Raw genomic sequence first — 13750 nt, forward strand, 5'->3', positions numbered from 1 at the left:
TCATTTTAGGTATTCAACACGTATGGATCATGGTTGTAATAGTGATAGGACTCTATTTGAGGAAAGTACTTTTTAACTAACACTAGGGTGTATACTTGTATTAATAATTCTTGCTCAAATAGATTTAATTTTCCATTTACCATAATATCTTTATCATCCAAGAAGTTGATGTAGGATAATATTTTGTCAATATTTTCATATATATTTTCAATTTACTGATCTTTCAGCAAATAATTATTGAATGCACTTCTTTGCATCCAATACTTTATTAAGTATTGGGAATGAAAAAGCAGGATGTCTGACATCTCACAATGATTATAAATATCAGTTTTATACTCAACCTCAAAAAACTCAACCTGTGCCAGATTTTACTTAAAAACTCCAAGCAAAGACCAATATTTACAAAGGGAATTGAACTCATTTATTGATCACTTACTTGACATATTTGCAGCTAATTTTTCCCATCCATTCCCTCATTTAATTCTCAGGCTAAACTTAGTAGGTAGTATTATTATTTCACCCAATTTATAGATGAGGAAACCAACATAAAGATGTTAATTGCTCAAGGCTAAAAATGGTAGAACCAGCTTGAACCAAGGTCTTTGTAAGTCCAAAAGCAGTATTTAATACTTAAGAAAATAAAGGTAAAGAAAGCTAAAGAGAGAAAAAAATAATAATGCCTCAGAAGAAAGATAATATCTGAGCTCAACCACATATCTAAAACTAAAAGCAAGTGAACAAACAAAATGCCCTCAGATACACAAACTCACACTGCCTGAAAAACAAAGCATTTATATGTATATGAAAGACAAAGTTGAGCATCTGGAAGTTCAACAACTTATCATGAACTTATAAAAAGTGCTACATTTAATTTTAGATATAAAAGCAAAAAGTATTAAACATATAGGCTAACCAAGATCATGACTCCCATTTCTTTTCTTGAAATTGTAATCATTGAAGATCACTCCCTGCTGTTCATCTTCTAGCGTTGCTCATCTGAACATAAAAGGGATTGACAATGCATGCAAATGTAACCATATCCATGTTTAAGATCCTCTGAAAAATTGCCTTTACCTTCTCTTTATCTGGTATCCTGAGCTCCATGAAACTTCAAAACAAGAACCCACATGTTAATCTGCTTCTAGCTATATCTGCCTCCATTACCACAACTTTCATCTAACATATTTGTTTACACTATGAAACATAAATCCAAATTCTCTTTTGACAAACTTGTTCTTTTTCATGTGGTCATGGTAAAGTATAGTACTTAACAGTTTTAAAGTTCTATTCAAGTTTTTTTTTTTTCTTCTTAATCTTCACAAGTACTTGTAAAGCAATTAGCATGGTGTAATTAAAGTTGCATTGTATTGATAAGGAACTGAGACTTTGAGTGTATGAGTAACTTCCTCTAAGCCATCCAAGTCTTGAAAATTGAGAGCTGCAATTAATAATAAATTGTTTTGGGTCAGCATTCTTACTTCCAGTAGTGTTCTCCAAATAGAATTTCCAACCAGTTTCCTGTCCCTGTCCCCAGAACAAAGATCCACTGGATAAGGATGTTGGACTGTTCCTTTATGTATTTCAAATACTACAATAGTGTCTGGCATGTTAAATTGTGTGTGTGTGTGTGTGTGTGTGTGTGTGTGTTGAATTGTCCTATCCACTGGTAATTTTGTTTCAGCAAATCTAGAGTGGTGCTAGGAATCAGGTTTTAATAAATGGTGCACAGTGGTCTGAAGGCAAGCATACTTGAATAAGTTATCTGTATGCATGCTAGACTCAAAAATAATACTTCTGTGCTGGGATGAAGTGGAGTAGATAGAGATAAAAACAACAGAGGAAATACTGGAGAGATGGAGAAAACTTTGTTAAAGAATATTAAGGAAAAAACCCTAATTACTAGAAAGCACTCTCATAGGGCATCATTCAATCATAAATGGTAATTGCCTTTCTTGTATTCTTGTTGCCCATTGTTTTTGTGTACTTGTAATTCAGATAAGCGCTGAGCAAGCTTTCCCCTCTCTTTATTCTTGCCACCTCTTTGAAGACAATGGGGGTTAAGGGAATGTGGCTGAGGAAAGATGAGAGACTAGCTAAAGAACAACAGCTGAAGCAACTATTGCCCCAAGGTCTAAAAGAACTTGGCTCCTGGTAAGAAAAGACTGCCGGTAATGATTAACACCTTAAACAAAAGTGAATTTTTTTAATCCTAGAACAGGAGGATGGTAACTGAGTTACACATAAGATTCCAAACAAGTGAATAAAAGTCTGCATCCAAGTATAATTTTATTTTTTTTGTTCAACTATTCTACTAGAAATACTGAGGGACTGTGAGTTGAAAATACGTTGTCTTACAGAAATTAGGCCGATAAGCTGGTTACGATTTTGCAGTGTTTTCGTCACAGAGGAATTAAGCTTCCTTCCAAAAATATAAAGTGAATACGTAGGCAGCTGGTACAAACCGGCAGGTGGGTGTCAACATGTGCCTCTTTTTACGTTGCAATGCTGTACTTATTGCAAAGGAGAACCACAGAGCAGTCATTCTCACCATGTGCAGGTTTGCAAATGGTGCAAGAGGGTTCAGGACTGATACAGACAGCAGGACTTTGGGTTCCTCAAATCACCCTTCTGTTTCACTTTCTCTTAGAGATTTCTAGTTTCACCACTGTGTTGAGGGGTATCTTCAGGAATAACTCCAGAATTCAAAACATTCCAAAGATTAAAATGAGGCACAAAGGACATCTGAGTAATATAGGGCTTAGCAAATCAAGTAATGACTTAAGAGAAACAAGTTGAACTTTGAGCTCAGAAAAAAACCAGAAAAGACATTAAAAAGTCATTTGAAGAAAATCTTTAAGGGAAAAAGATCAATCAACTAACCTAGAAACATTATAGTTCTCAATTTTATATTTTAAAATAAACCATCATATTAGAAACTTAGAGAGTTCTGTTTTTCCTTTTTTTTTATAAACAGTTTTGAAATAAATCACTAATTGCCATAGGCAGCATAAAAAAAAAAGTCCTGCTCTTTTTTTTCACAGGGATAGAATAACTCCATTAGAAGTAATGGAAGCAAATCAAATGGGTGGATTAGAATTGTAGTGTTTGCAGAAGTTGAAGAAGACAGAACTATATACATGTGTATAGAAAATGACCATTAGAACAAAAGGTAAATTATAAATTTAAACTTCCAAGATAATGCAAAAATACACTGAATGAATATAATTTAGGATAAGGCCAGTGAAAATTAGAGGAAACTCTAACATATACCATACCTTTAAAAGAAATGCAGATTTTTTTTTCAGCCACATAAAAATACTCAAAGTAGACACATTAAGGCCTTGTCTAGTGGAGGTCCTGCATTTTAAACAAACTGATGAAGTGATAAGAATTGTTTATACTTGCCATCTACAGAGGTTAAAGGCAGAGAGACTTGGGTTTGAAGTCTATCTCTGTCTATTTTTTAGGCTAGTATTTCATATGGACACTGGATTCTGAATGGGTACATTTATCATAATCTTCCACATCAGGAAAAAAAATGTTTAAAGATTTGTCCAGAAATACACTGGTATACATTTTATAACTCTGTGTATAAACTCAAGATCTAAATAAATTGGATTTGATAGATGTTATATTAGCTAGAATAATCCAGGTGAAAAGTAAGAGAATCAATTGACAAAATTAGTGCAAAATATAAAGAAGTCATTATCTCATAAAACTGGAAACAGGGTAGCCTTCAGGAATGGTTGGTATAAAAATTGGTTGTTTCAAAGATCTCATCAAAAGTCAGTCTTTCAGATTTGTAGGTATGAGTCAGATGGGCATTAAAAGGGCTACTTTAGGCCTTGGTGTCAAATTCAGGAAATATGTGTCCACAGAAAGAATTAGACTTTTTCTTAAACTACTTTCTGGGGAAGCAAGGGACTTACCCAGGGACCAACAATGAAGGATTGTAGTGCATAAAAATGATCTGGGGTTTTTGTTTTGTTTTGCTTGTGTGTGTGTGTGTGTGTGTGTGTGTGTGTGTGTGTGTGTGTGTGAGAGAGAGAGAGAGAGAGAGAGAGAGAGAGAGAGATTTATTTTCGCTGAAAAAGCATTTCTACAGCTTTCCTAACAGTTGAAATGCTGTTTCATGAAGTACAGAGGTAGTACATTCCTTGCCATTGACACTGTTAAAGTTACCAATTGCAGATACTGTAGCAGATTTAAGAACTTGAGAAATGTATAGCAATCTTCTTAGATTACTTTGGGATATTTTTTTCTTTCCATCATAATCTATTATTTACCAAGCAAATATTCATTGACTACCCATTATACACCAACCATTATGAAGACATTTATATTTAGGTGTAAATTCAAGTGGGCATTGAAGATAAGGACTGAGTAGGTCAATTCCTGTCTGCAATGTTTAGAAGTTGACAAGAATGTAAAATAACTAGAATAAATAAAAAGGTGCATTTATATTTTATTTCTAGAATGAAACACAGTTTCCAAAGAAAGTTTTTTACAGAAGACTACAGAAAACTCAAAATTATATTTTATGAAACCTGTACTATGTCACTTTGATAAACATACTTTTCAAAGAAATGTTCATATTTACTAGTGTATATATGTGTGAATTAAATTTAGTACTATATATAATGATCTAACTTTTAGAGTCTAAATTAAACCCACAATAATGAAAAGGATATTGGAGAGAGGAGTATGAACAAAGAGGCTGATTGAAAATAATAGTTGCATTGGAGACAAGAACTAGGAGGATACATTTTCTTTCCCTTAGTCACAAAGCCTTAATGTCCAGTTTCTTGAAAAAAGAAATGTCTTTACATATCTTTACACAGAATATAGATACCATCTATTAGAAATTAATTGTAACAAAGGAAATCTTAATATAATGATCAAGATATACTATCCAGAAGAATTTCTGCTTTAAGTCAGAAGGTCTTGATTGAAACCTAATTTCAAAATGCATGGTAAACATGGGCATGCCTAGTTGATACGGAAGAAAAATAATTGAATTAAGTGCTCATAGCATTATTCCTGCACACCATTAGCATTCCATTTTAAAATTAGACTATACTTCATGCTATTCCCCCAACCAACACTCCGCCATCCAATAAAAACTTGCTGGATATACAGGGTCCTGTCTTTCCTTAGTGATCCATTTTTCTGGAATGTCCTTCTGGCTCTTTTCTATCTTTTGAATTCCTATTGATTAAAGGCCCAGTTCATATTATGCAGTCTGTAAAGACTTCTCTTGTAACCCAAATAAAAATCACTGCTCCCTCCAACATGTTCATTAATGCTACTATACCATGCATCATTTTATGACAGAGTTAGCTCTTAATGGCCCATTTTCTCTTCTACATTCTGAGCTCCTTGAGACAAAATCCAGGAGCAAGATTGCATTTGCTTTTGAATTCTTTTTATCTCACAGACTACTTGGAAAAGAGTAGATGCTCAATAAATGCATATTCAATTAATAAGGCATGAATAATTATGCAAACAGTCAAAGGCATTACATAAACTTTGGTTGAGCACGGACATCACAGAGAAAGTTTTTAATATATTGTATGCACATGTATGGCAATAAAAACAAAACAGAAGAGGAAACTAATGGACAAAGGTGGTAGCTAGTGTTTTTATAGCCAATGTATTTTTATAATTATTTGGTCACAGTACATGACATAATAGACGTATTAATGAAGGTAAGGAATGAATATAATGGTCATATTCATTCTCTTAATAATTATTTCTTGTTTCTACATCGTTACACTTACTATGAAAAAAAATGCCTGAAAGGTGTAGTGGATCATTTAGAATGTAGAATTTCCTCCAGGGATGCCAAGAGTGTTGGCTTGGACAGGGTATGGTCTCTCACTCTGTGATACAGAAACTTAACCCACTTTCAGGTGCTAGAGTATGTGAACTCTGAGCCTGTGGTCCAGTCCTCATCTCACCCCTGACCAGCCTATGCAAGATGTGTGGCAGTCTCTATCTCCTCAGTCTCTCCTCAAGCCCTGACTGAAAAGAATACAAACTCCCATGACCTGCTCTACACCCAACCATAAAAGACTCTGTTCTCAGAAAATCTATGAGCCAATGTTTAATTCTATCTTCCCATGTGCTTTTCAAATTATATTTTGTAGCTATAAACTACAAACAATAAACTCAAACAGCAAAAGCATTATTAATGAGTTTAATGAAATATTATTGTCTATTACTTTAAGTGGATTGTGTAAAATTCACCTTGCATTTGAAGAATTAAAAGCTGCTTAATTATCTTTATTAGTCTACACAGGAACTAAAGTTAGAGCAAGTAGTTTTTCTTTCTTTCTTTTTTTTAAATTGAATATGCACCCAACAGAATTCTGATCTCATGAATCGGATATCTGATTTTCCGAAACATATAGGGTAATGAAAATTCACCTTTCACCACTGGAGAGAAATAATTGGTTAGACTTTTCTCACCTTCATAGAATCAGAGGAGATAATGTTATTCCCCATAGAATTGGAAGGTGAAATTCAAGCTGGCTGATAAGAATTGTCCCTTCCAAGTAGAAAGATGAAAACTAGAAAGAAGAAAAAGAGATCCTATCTCTTCACTTTTATGTAAGTAGGTCAATTGCTAATCTCTTAATTTTAAAAATTAATCATACATGTCTTTGAAAACCATAGAAAAATGCCTTTACAAAAGGGTATTTGAGACCATGAATCTGAAATTAAAGACTATAAGCTAAAGTTTTCACTCATGGAAAATGTCTGGAGGACTTGTGGTGGTTTCATCTTTATTCCTGACTCTCATGAATTATAAGTGTTTGTCCTAACCATTTGTTTTGCTATTTCACTGTTTTAGTTTAATATCTGATAGTATTTAGCATTAAGCTAATTATCTGCTATCTTAAACTTAAGACCCTTGTTCTTATCATAGTGATTATCTTATAAAATCATATTGATTTTCTGAGACAGTTAATAAATGTGAACTTCAGAATTTTGTTTCCCTATTATTTAGCCTGCCTGAAATTTTAAAAATTAAAACTCATAAATAGATATTAAATTAATTATAATGTGACTACACAACAACACAAAAATAATCCAGATAAAATATTCTGAACATTAGACTAGATATCAAATAACCCAATATTTATTCCGAACTTACTATCTGATTATCTATGGCCCCTTAGCTAGTTATTTACACACCCATACACATATACATATCATATATATACTTTTTTTAAAATAGCAAAAAATAACTATGAATGTATACCCATATGCTTCTGTGTATATGTAGTATTGTTTTACATTTGATCAATCATTACATAATAAAAAGTGGCCAGTTTTTCCAAAGCTGATTTTTTCTATAGATATTCTGTAAATGATTCACAGCAGATTCATTTGAAGTACATAATCATCATAAGAGAAGTAAGCTCATAGTTATCGTTTTGATTTAGAATGTAATGATTTGAATACACATGGATCAGAAAATACTTTGTGCTGGTCAAGGAGGGTCAAGAATGACTAGTTTGTTTATGTTAACCAACTGGCTGTGGGTGAGTCTCACTAACTGAGACTTGGATGAAAAACAAGAAGCCAGAATTGTCTCCTTCTGATATAAGAAGCTGATAGTGGATGGGTTACCAAGGAATTCCTATTCTGAGGGACAGCTGTGGGAAGAGGACCCCACAGCTCAGTGGCACATCCATCCACTGTGTGTGATGAAATCTGCACTTTTTCAAGGTAGGAGATTTGGAAGGGAGTCAACACTATCATTATATTTCAAGGCTGGGAGTGGGGATTACTGAACTCTCATCTGTAGGAAACCATAGCTACCTCAAGAAGGGAATTCCACAGACATGAAAATCCTCTGATCTTAAATCAAGAATGAGAAGAAAGGAGAAGAAAGAGCAGTTTATGCCAGCTTCCTCTTTTTCTACCTTAACCACTATAAGGCTTTTTATTATTCTTAGTTTTACATTCTTTTTTCTTTTCTTAAAGGCTCAGTGCTAAATTTGAATAGTACATGTATTATCTTCCTCTAATTCCTCTAATTCAGAATTATGCTATATCCCTACATCCACAACCCATCCACACCAACCTTTTGTATGGCTGTCTGTCTTCACCCCTCCCCCCTTATAATTAAGGTATCGACTCAAATATAATTTTTTTACAGAGACCTTCTTTGATCATATGCACAGTATTGTGTACTCTAACAGTCACTTCCTATCCACCACTCCATTTTACTTCACATATGATAGCACTTAGCACTATTTGGTTATTGACTAGCCTCCTCCATTAGCATGTATATTGATACCAGAGACCTTGCAGTCTTGATCCTCTTGTAGAAATGCAGCTGACCCATAGAAGAAGCTTTAAAAAATAACTGTTGAATAGATTTTTAAGTCTTTTCCAAAAATTTTCAGTCTGTAATAGGATAAAATAGGATAAAATTTGAAGAGACGTGGTAGTAATGGAATACCATGGCCTTTTCCTCTCTGATCGGGAGGGTCTGAGGGAGATGGAGGAGAAAGTAACAGTGGCAACTGCAGAGAGACTAGTGAAAAAACAAAGAGAAACTGCATGACCCACCCAGAACAAGTTCAATGAGGGATATGTTACAGCACTTTTAAATGATTGAGCAAACTAAACTAAATCTTTAATTAGAGTGAAGTGACTTCTAACTGAATTACTGAAAAAGAAGAAAAAAAGCAGAGGGCTTGGTGTATTGGTCATACTCATACCAGGAAATGTCAAATTTACATAAAAGTGCACAGAACAAAAAATCCAACCTTCAGATTTTAAGTATGTAATGATAAGAAAGGAGTAATGGAGAATTCACTCACACTATTTTAGAAGAAACAGTTGTAGACAGAATTACCCAAATGTAACATAGCAAGAAAAAATAAATAAATGGCATCATGCAAATATATTAAATATGTAAACAAATAACACTCATGAAAATATATTAAAATAGATCCATTTAAAACTTGAGGACATAATGAAAAATTAAAAGAAAAATTCCTTCCAGTACTTTGTACTATAAAACTTAACAAAACAATGAATTCACTAAATTAAAGCTTAAAGAAGAAAAGATAGAGCAACAGAAGTGAGTATAAATTATGATTACAGAGAAAGGGTACAAATTGATCAAAACAGCACCATAAAATAAATAATAAATAAATTACAAATAGAATGGTCAGGATAGAAATACAAATTATTCAACTAAACAAAGGATTTTCATAATCATATTAAATACAAAAGTAATATGCAGAGATGAGTTAGAAGGTAAGATCTGAGGACAATAATAATACAAAATAAAAATAATGGTGATCTGAAGTTAGAAAATTCAACAAGTGAAATACAAAAGATATCCAAATATATAATAAAAAATTTTCCTGAAATGTTGGAAAATTTCATACAATGTCCAAAACTTAGATAATAGATGGGTCAATAGACAGATAGAATTTTATGGAAAATAGCTAAAATATGATAATTTCAAATTTAGGAAAACTAAAATATGAAGAAATAATTCTATGAGAATCCTGATTGAAAAAACAAATCTTTCAAGAGTAAGAAAATCAAGCTGTTCTCAAGATCGCCACAGCAATATTCAATAATATGAAATATTGGAACAATGTCCCCAAGTTTTGTAGAATTGAAAATATAACCTTTGGGAATGAAAATAATGGCCCCTCAATGATGTCCATGCCCTAATCCCCAGAAACTATGAATATGCTACCTTACATGGCAAAAAGGACTTTGTAGACAGGATTAAATTAAGGATTATGACATGGGGAGATTATTTTGGATTATCCGTGTGAGCAAGATCTAATCATGAGTCCTTAAAAATGAAAGAAGGCAAGAAGAATGAGTCAGAGAGATGCCAGCAGTAGAAGCATTTAATGCTTCATTGCCAATTCTGAGATGTTGGGGGAAATGTACAAAAAGTAGAGACAGGCCTCTAGGAGGTAAGTGGACTCCAAGCTGAGAGCCATCAAGGAAACCAGAATCCTTAGTCCTTTAGTCTTAGAGAACTAAATTCTGACAACACCAGAAGGAACAAGGAAATGAAAAATACAAACTTTCCTGTCAACATCTTGATTTTTAGCCCCGTGAGACCAACACTGAGTATTTGACTTACAGAACTGTAACATAATAAATATTACTCTTTAAAGCCACTATATTGGCTGTAATTTGTTATGGCAGCAATATAAGTCTAATACATAACTGAAGAATATTATACACATCCAAGCTGTGTCCATGTATAAAGGAAACAGAAGGGTATCCACAAGGATGAAAATGATGAGTACACTCTCTTGGTGGTTCTAATGAGGTTGAATTGGAAATGCAGTACCAACTTTTCTTCCTTCTTTTATTTTTAAATGTCTAAGAAAGAGTGAAACCTTCCAGTGCAGAGATTTGAGAAGCAGCTGAATAATATAAATGCAAAAAAAACGTTTAGGAGGAAAGAAAGAATAAGAGGAATTAGCACACCATTCTTCTTATTTTGTTTTCCATAGAAAAAGAGTCAAGTCATATTATATACCTTTGAAAATTACGGTTTAAACATTTATATGTGCACTTACATACACATAATCTTTAAGAACAATGCTACTCTTAAAGACTAAAGAAAAACTCCTTTAGACAATAATATCTTAAGGAAAAATATTTCAAAAGCTCAACACATAGTTTCATTTTAATTTCATGTTGTGTAAAGGAAAATTAAATATAATTCTCTGTATCATCTTATTTATATGAATTTTTCTCCCCATTCTACTTCTACTCTATTTGTATCTTCATAGAGAAATGACTGGATCAATGTTGTGAAACAATGACCATGTTCTTTATATTATGAATTTGAAATAAGAAATTCAAAATAACACATAGAGAACAAATGCCAGTAGATTACCTCATCATATTAATTAGCAATCTAATGATTACTACATAAACATTATTTTCACAGTGTTAAACCTAGTTTTAAATATTTGTGCTGGATGTTAAAAAATGTATAATATATTTTTAAATGTTTTGTTCTACTAATATTTAACCCTAACACTAAGTCTACCATCCTATAGAAACCAATATGATTAAAGGTATTTCTATTTAACTTGTTAATATCTTAAGTAAAACTTTATGTGTTCTCACTGTTTTGAACCTAACAGAAAGATAGTGAAGCAAGCAGTCACCATCAATCTATACTGAAAATCGTAATACTTATCAGGAAGAGTGCCAAAAGTTTTAGTAAAAAAAATAAAAAATACATCCACTTCTTTCTTTCAAGGAAGTTTCCATGTAGTTTTGTGACTAGAACTAACATTTAGCAAAATATAAGAGTAATCTAAATGGTTCTGACTCTAAATGCAACTAAAATTGCTTTGGCTGTGTTCAACACCATACTTCCAAAAGCAACAGGAGAAACAGAATTCTTATGTTTTCTGATATTAAACCCATTACAATCTTGTGAAACGTCCTGCATTTTATTTTTCTTTCAGTGTTCCTAATCACGGATGTTTGGGAATGACAGCACGCAAATTTATTCTAAACAGACTAGCAACATGGATTTTGTTATTGTTCATTTGAGCCTGGTGTTTTGGTTAAACAAAACTCTTTGTCTAAAGAGCTGTCATCTTGTCTGAGAATATAAACAAATTGGATTAATTTTGTGTTGTTCCAAAATAATTTTGCTTCTGTTGGAATTCAGAAGAAGAGATCTCTTACAGGAAACCATATTCTACCCTTCTTCCCCTTTAAATTATAAGCATGTTCCAGACAGGAACTGAGTAGATAGTGAGCACTCATTCCCCAGGCCCTAAATAGAAAGCAAAATATATAAATCTTGGTCCTTACCCAAGACTGTCACATCCAATGAATAAGCTAAACTAATACACCCAAAATAACAGTACACACTGTATGACCAGTCATTATTCAATTTGGCCCTTCCTCTACAGTTTGCTTATTTGGAGACAGAAGAGAAAGTTATTATAGCCAGTGTGGTAAGCCAAAGCTCCCTTTGAGTATTTGAGATAAGAATTGAGCTAGGTATTAAAAAGTGGTAAGATTCATAAACATGAAGGTAAGGCTCTTGGGAATTCAGAGCAAAGGAAAATAAGCTTATAAATCTCTCCAGGCAGAAATGAGCATACTGAGTTTGTGAGATGGTGACAACATTGGCTCCAAAAAGCAGGAGAAAATTATACTGTAAACATAGAGAGTGGGCTGTTTGGGGAGGGTCTTGAAAAATTAGGGAAGTACGAAATAGAAGCTAGTGAATGAAAAGTCTTGGTAGGAATGGCAACTGAAAATGGTGCTTAAGAAAAATTAATAATAAAGTGGTTGTTGGAGAACGGACTATCATATAGGCCACAGTGAGACCACTGCCATCAATACTGAGAAATTACATAACAGAGAGGAAGAGTTAGTGATACACATTTTATTTCAACAGATTTATTTTGTATACACAGAGTAAAAGCAAGATTATTTATTTATTTATGTACTGAGGCATGCTTTTTAGTCGTGTAACACTAGGGCACACTCCCACATAGTAATTCAAAATGCATTAGTGCTAATGGTAGTTGTTTTGACCAAAAAAAGTCAAAGACTTAATTTTATTAAATTAAGTCATTCAAAGCCATGTCTCTCAGGGAATTCATGCATAAACAGTAGTTAGATGAGAAAATGAAGCGCTAGGTCAAGACAGTGCCAGAGTAGAAGCCAACTATGGTTTGATATAATTGTACAAATCAAGGTGCAGCCTACCTCCTAGTGTTTCAGTATGAATTTACTAATTGTAGTTTGATTCCTGAAGACTACTAGAAGCCATATTTAATTTGTATGAAAGTTAAATTTGTGGTGGGTCTATATGCATAAGCTAAAAGTAAGTTGTTTTATGTTTCTGTTTGTTCTGTATTGCATTCTCATTCTCTAACCTCTTTGCTGGTGATCTGAAATATCCTATGTGTTGCTCTGGCAGAGTTTTCAGAACATTTCTGGGGGAAGCAGAGTTTTTTTTCTCTTCTCTTTTTCTGGGGGGAAAGGGGAATAGAATTTCACATGTAAGCCAATATATTTTCCTCCCAAATTTCCACCCAAATTCCTTCTCTTTCTTCATTAAAATCTTATCTTAATATATCTACAGGGTTTATATCCTGAAGTCACCTATGCTTTTTCATAGATGACTTGTAGGATTATATCTGGAAGCATTAATCTGTTTTCTGACTATTTCACTTCTCTGCCCTCTCACCAATCCCTTAAGGGTATCTTCTTCTGGTTACATGAAAAGGAGAAAAATAAATAAAGAAACCTCTTGCCTTCAGGTCAAAGAATATTTGGATGGTTGCATATGGAACCAGTTGCTCTGCTACAGAAGAATAATAGCATGGGGGTGGGGGGGGGCAGAAAAAGAGGTGGTAAAAGATGATATTGAATGAGTTAGAAAAGCATAAAAATATAAGGTATATCAAACAACGAAGGGTAAGAATGACTGATTTGAAGACCAGAGATAAGAATGAAAGAGACTCAGAATATAGATGTTCCAGTAACTAATCCATGTGGACAACCTATGATCCATCAGCTATGATATTTAAAAGTACCCCTGATCAGTGTCGGACTTCAGTACCTTACATAGGGATGGAGACATGAAAGGAAATCTTGTCCCCTAAACAAGGTGGCAATGTCCAGAAGTATTTGACAATCTCCCCAGAGCAACTGTGGGGATCCACCACGGCTGCATAGCTACCAGAAACACTGTATTCTT

Source organism: Balaenoptera physalus, assembly GCF_965194825.1.
Source record: "Balaenoptera physalus genome assembly, chromosome: 14".
Lineage (NCBI taxonomy): Eukaryota > Metazoa > Chordata > Mammalia > Artiodactyla > Balaenopteridae > Balaenoptera > Balaenoptera physalus.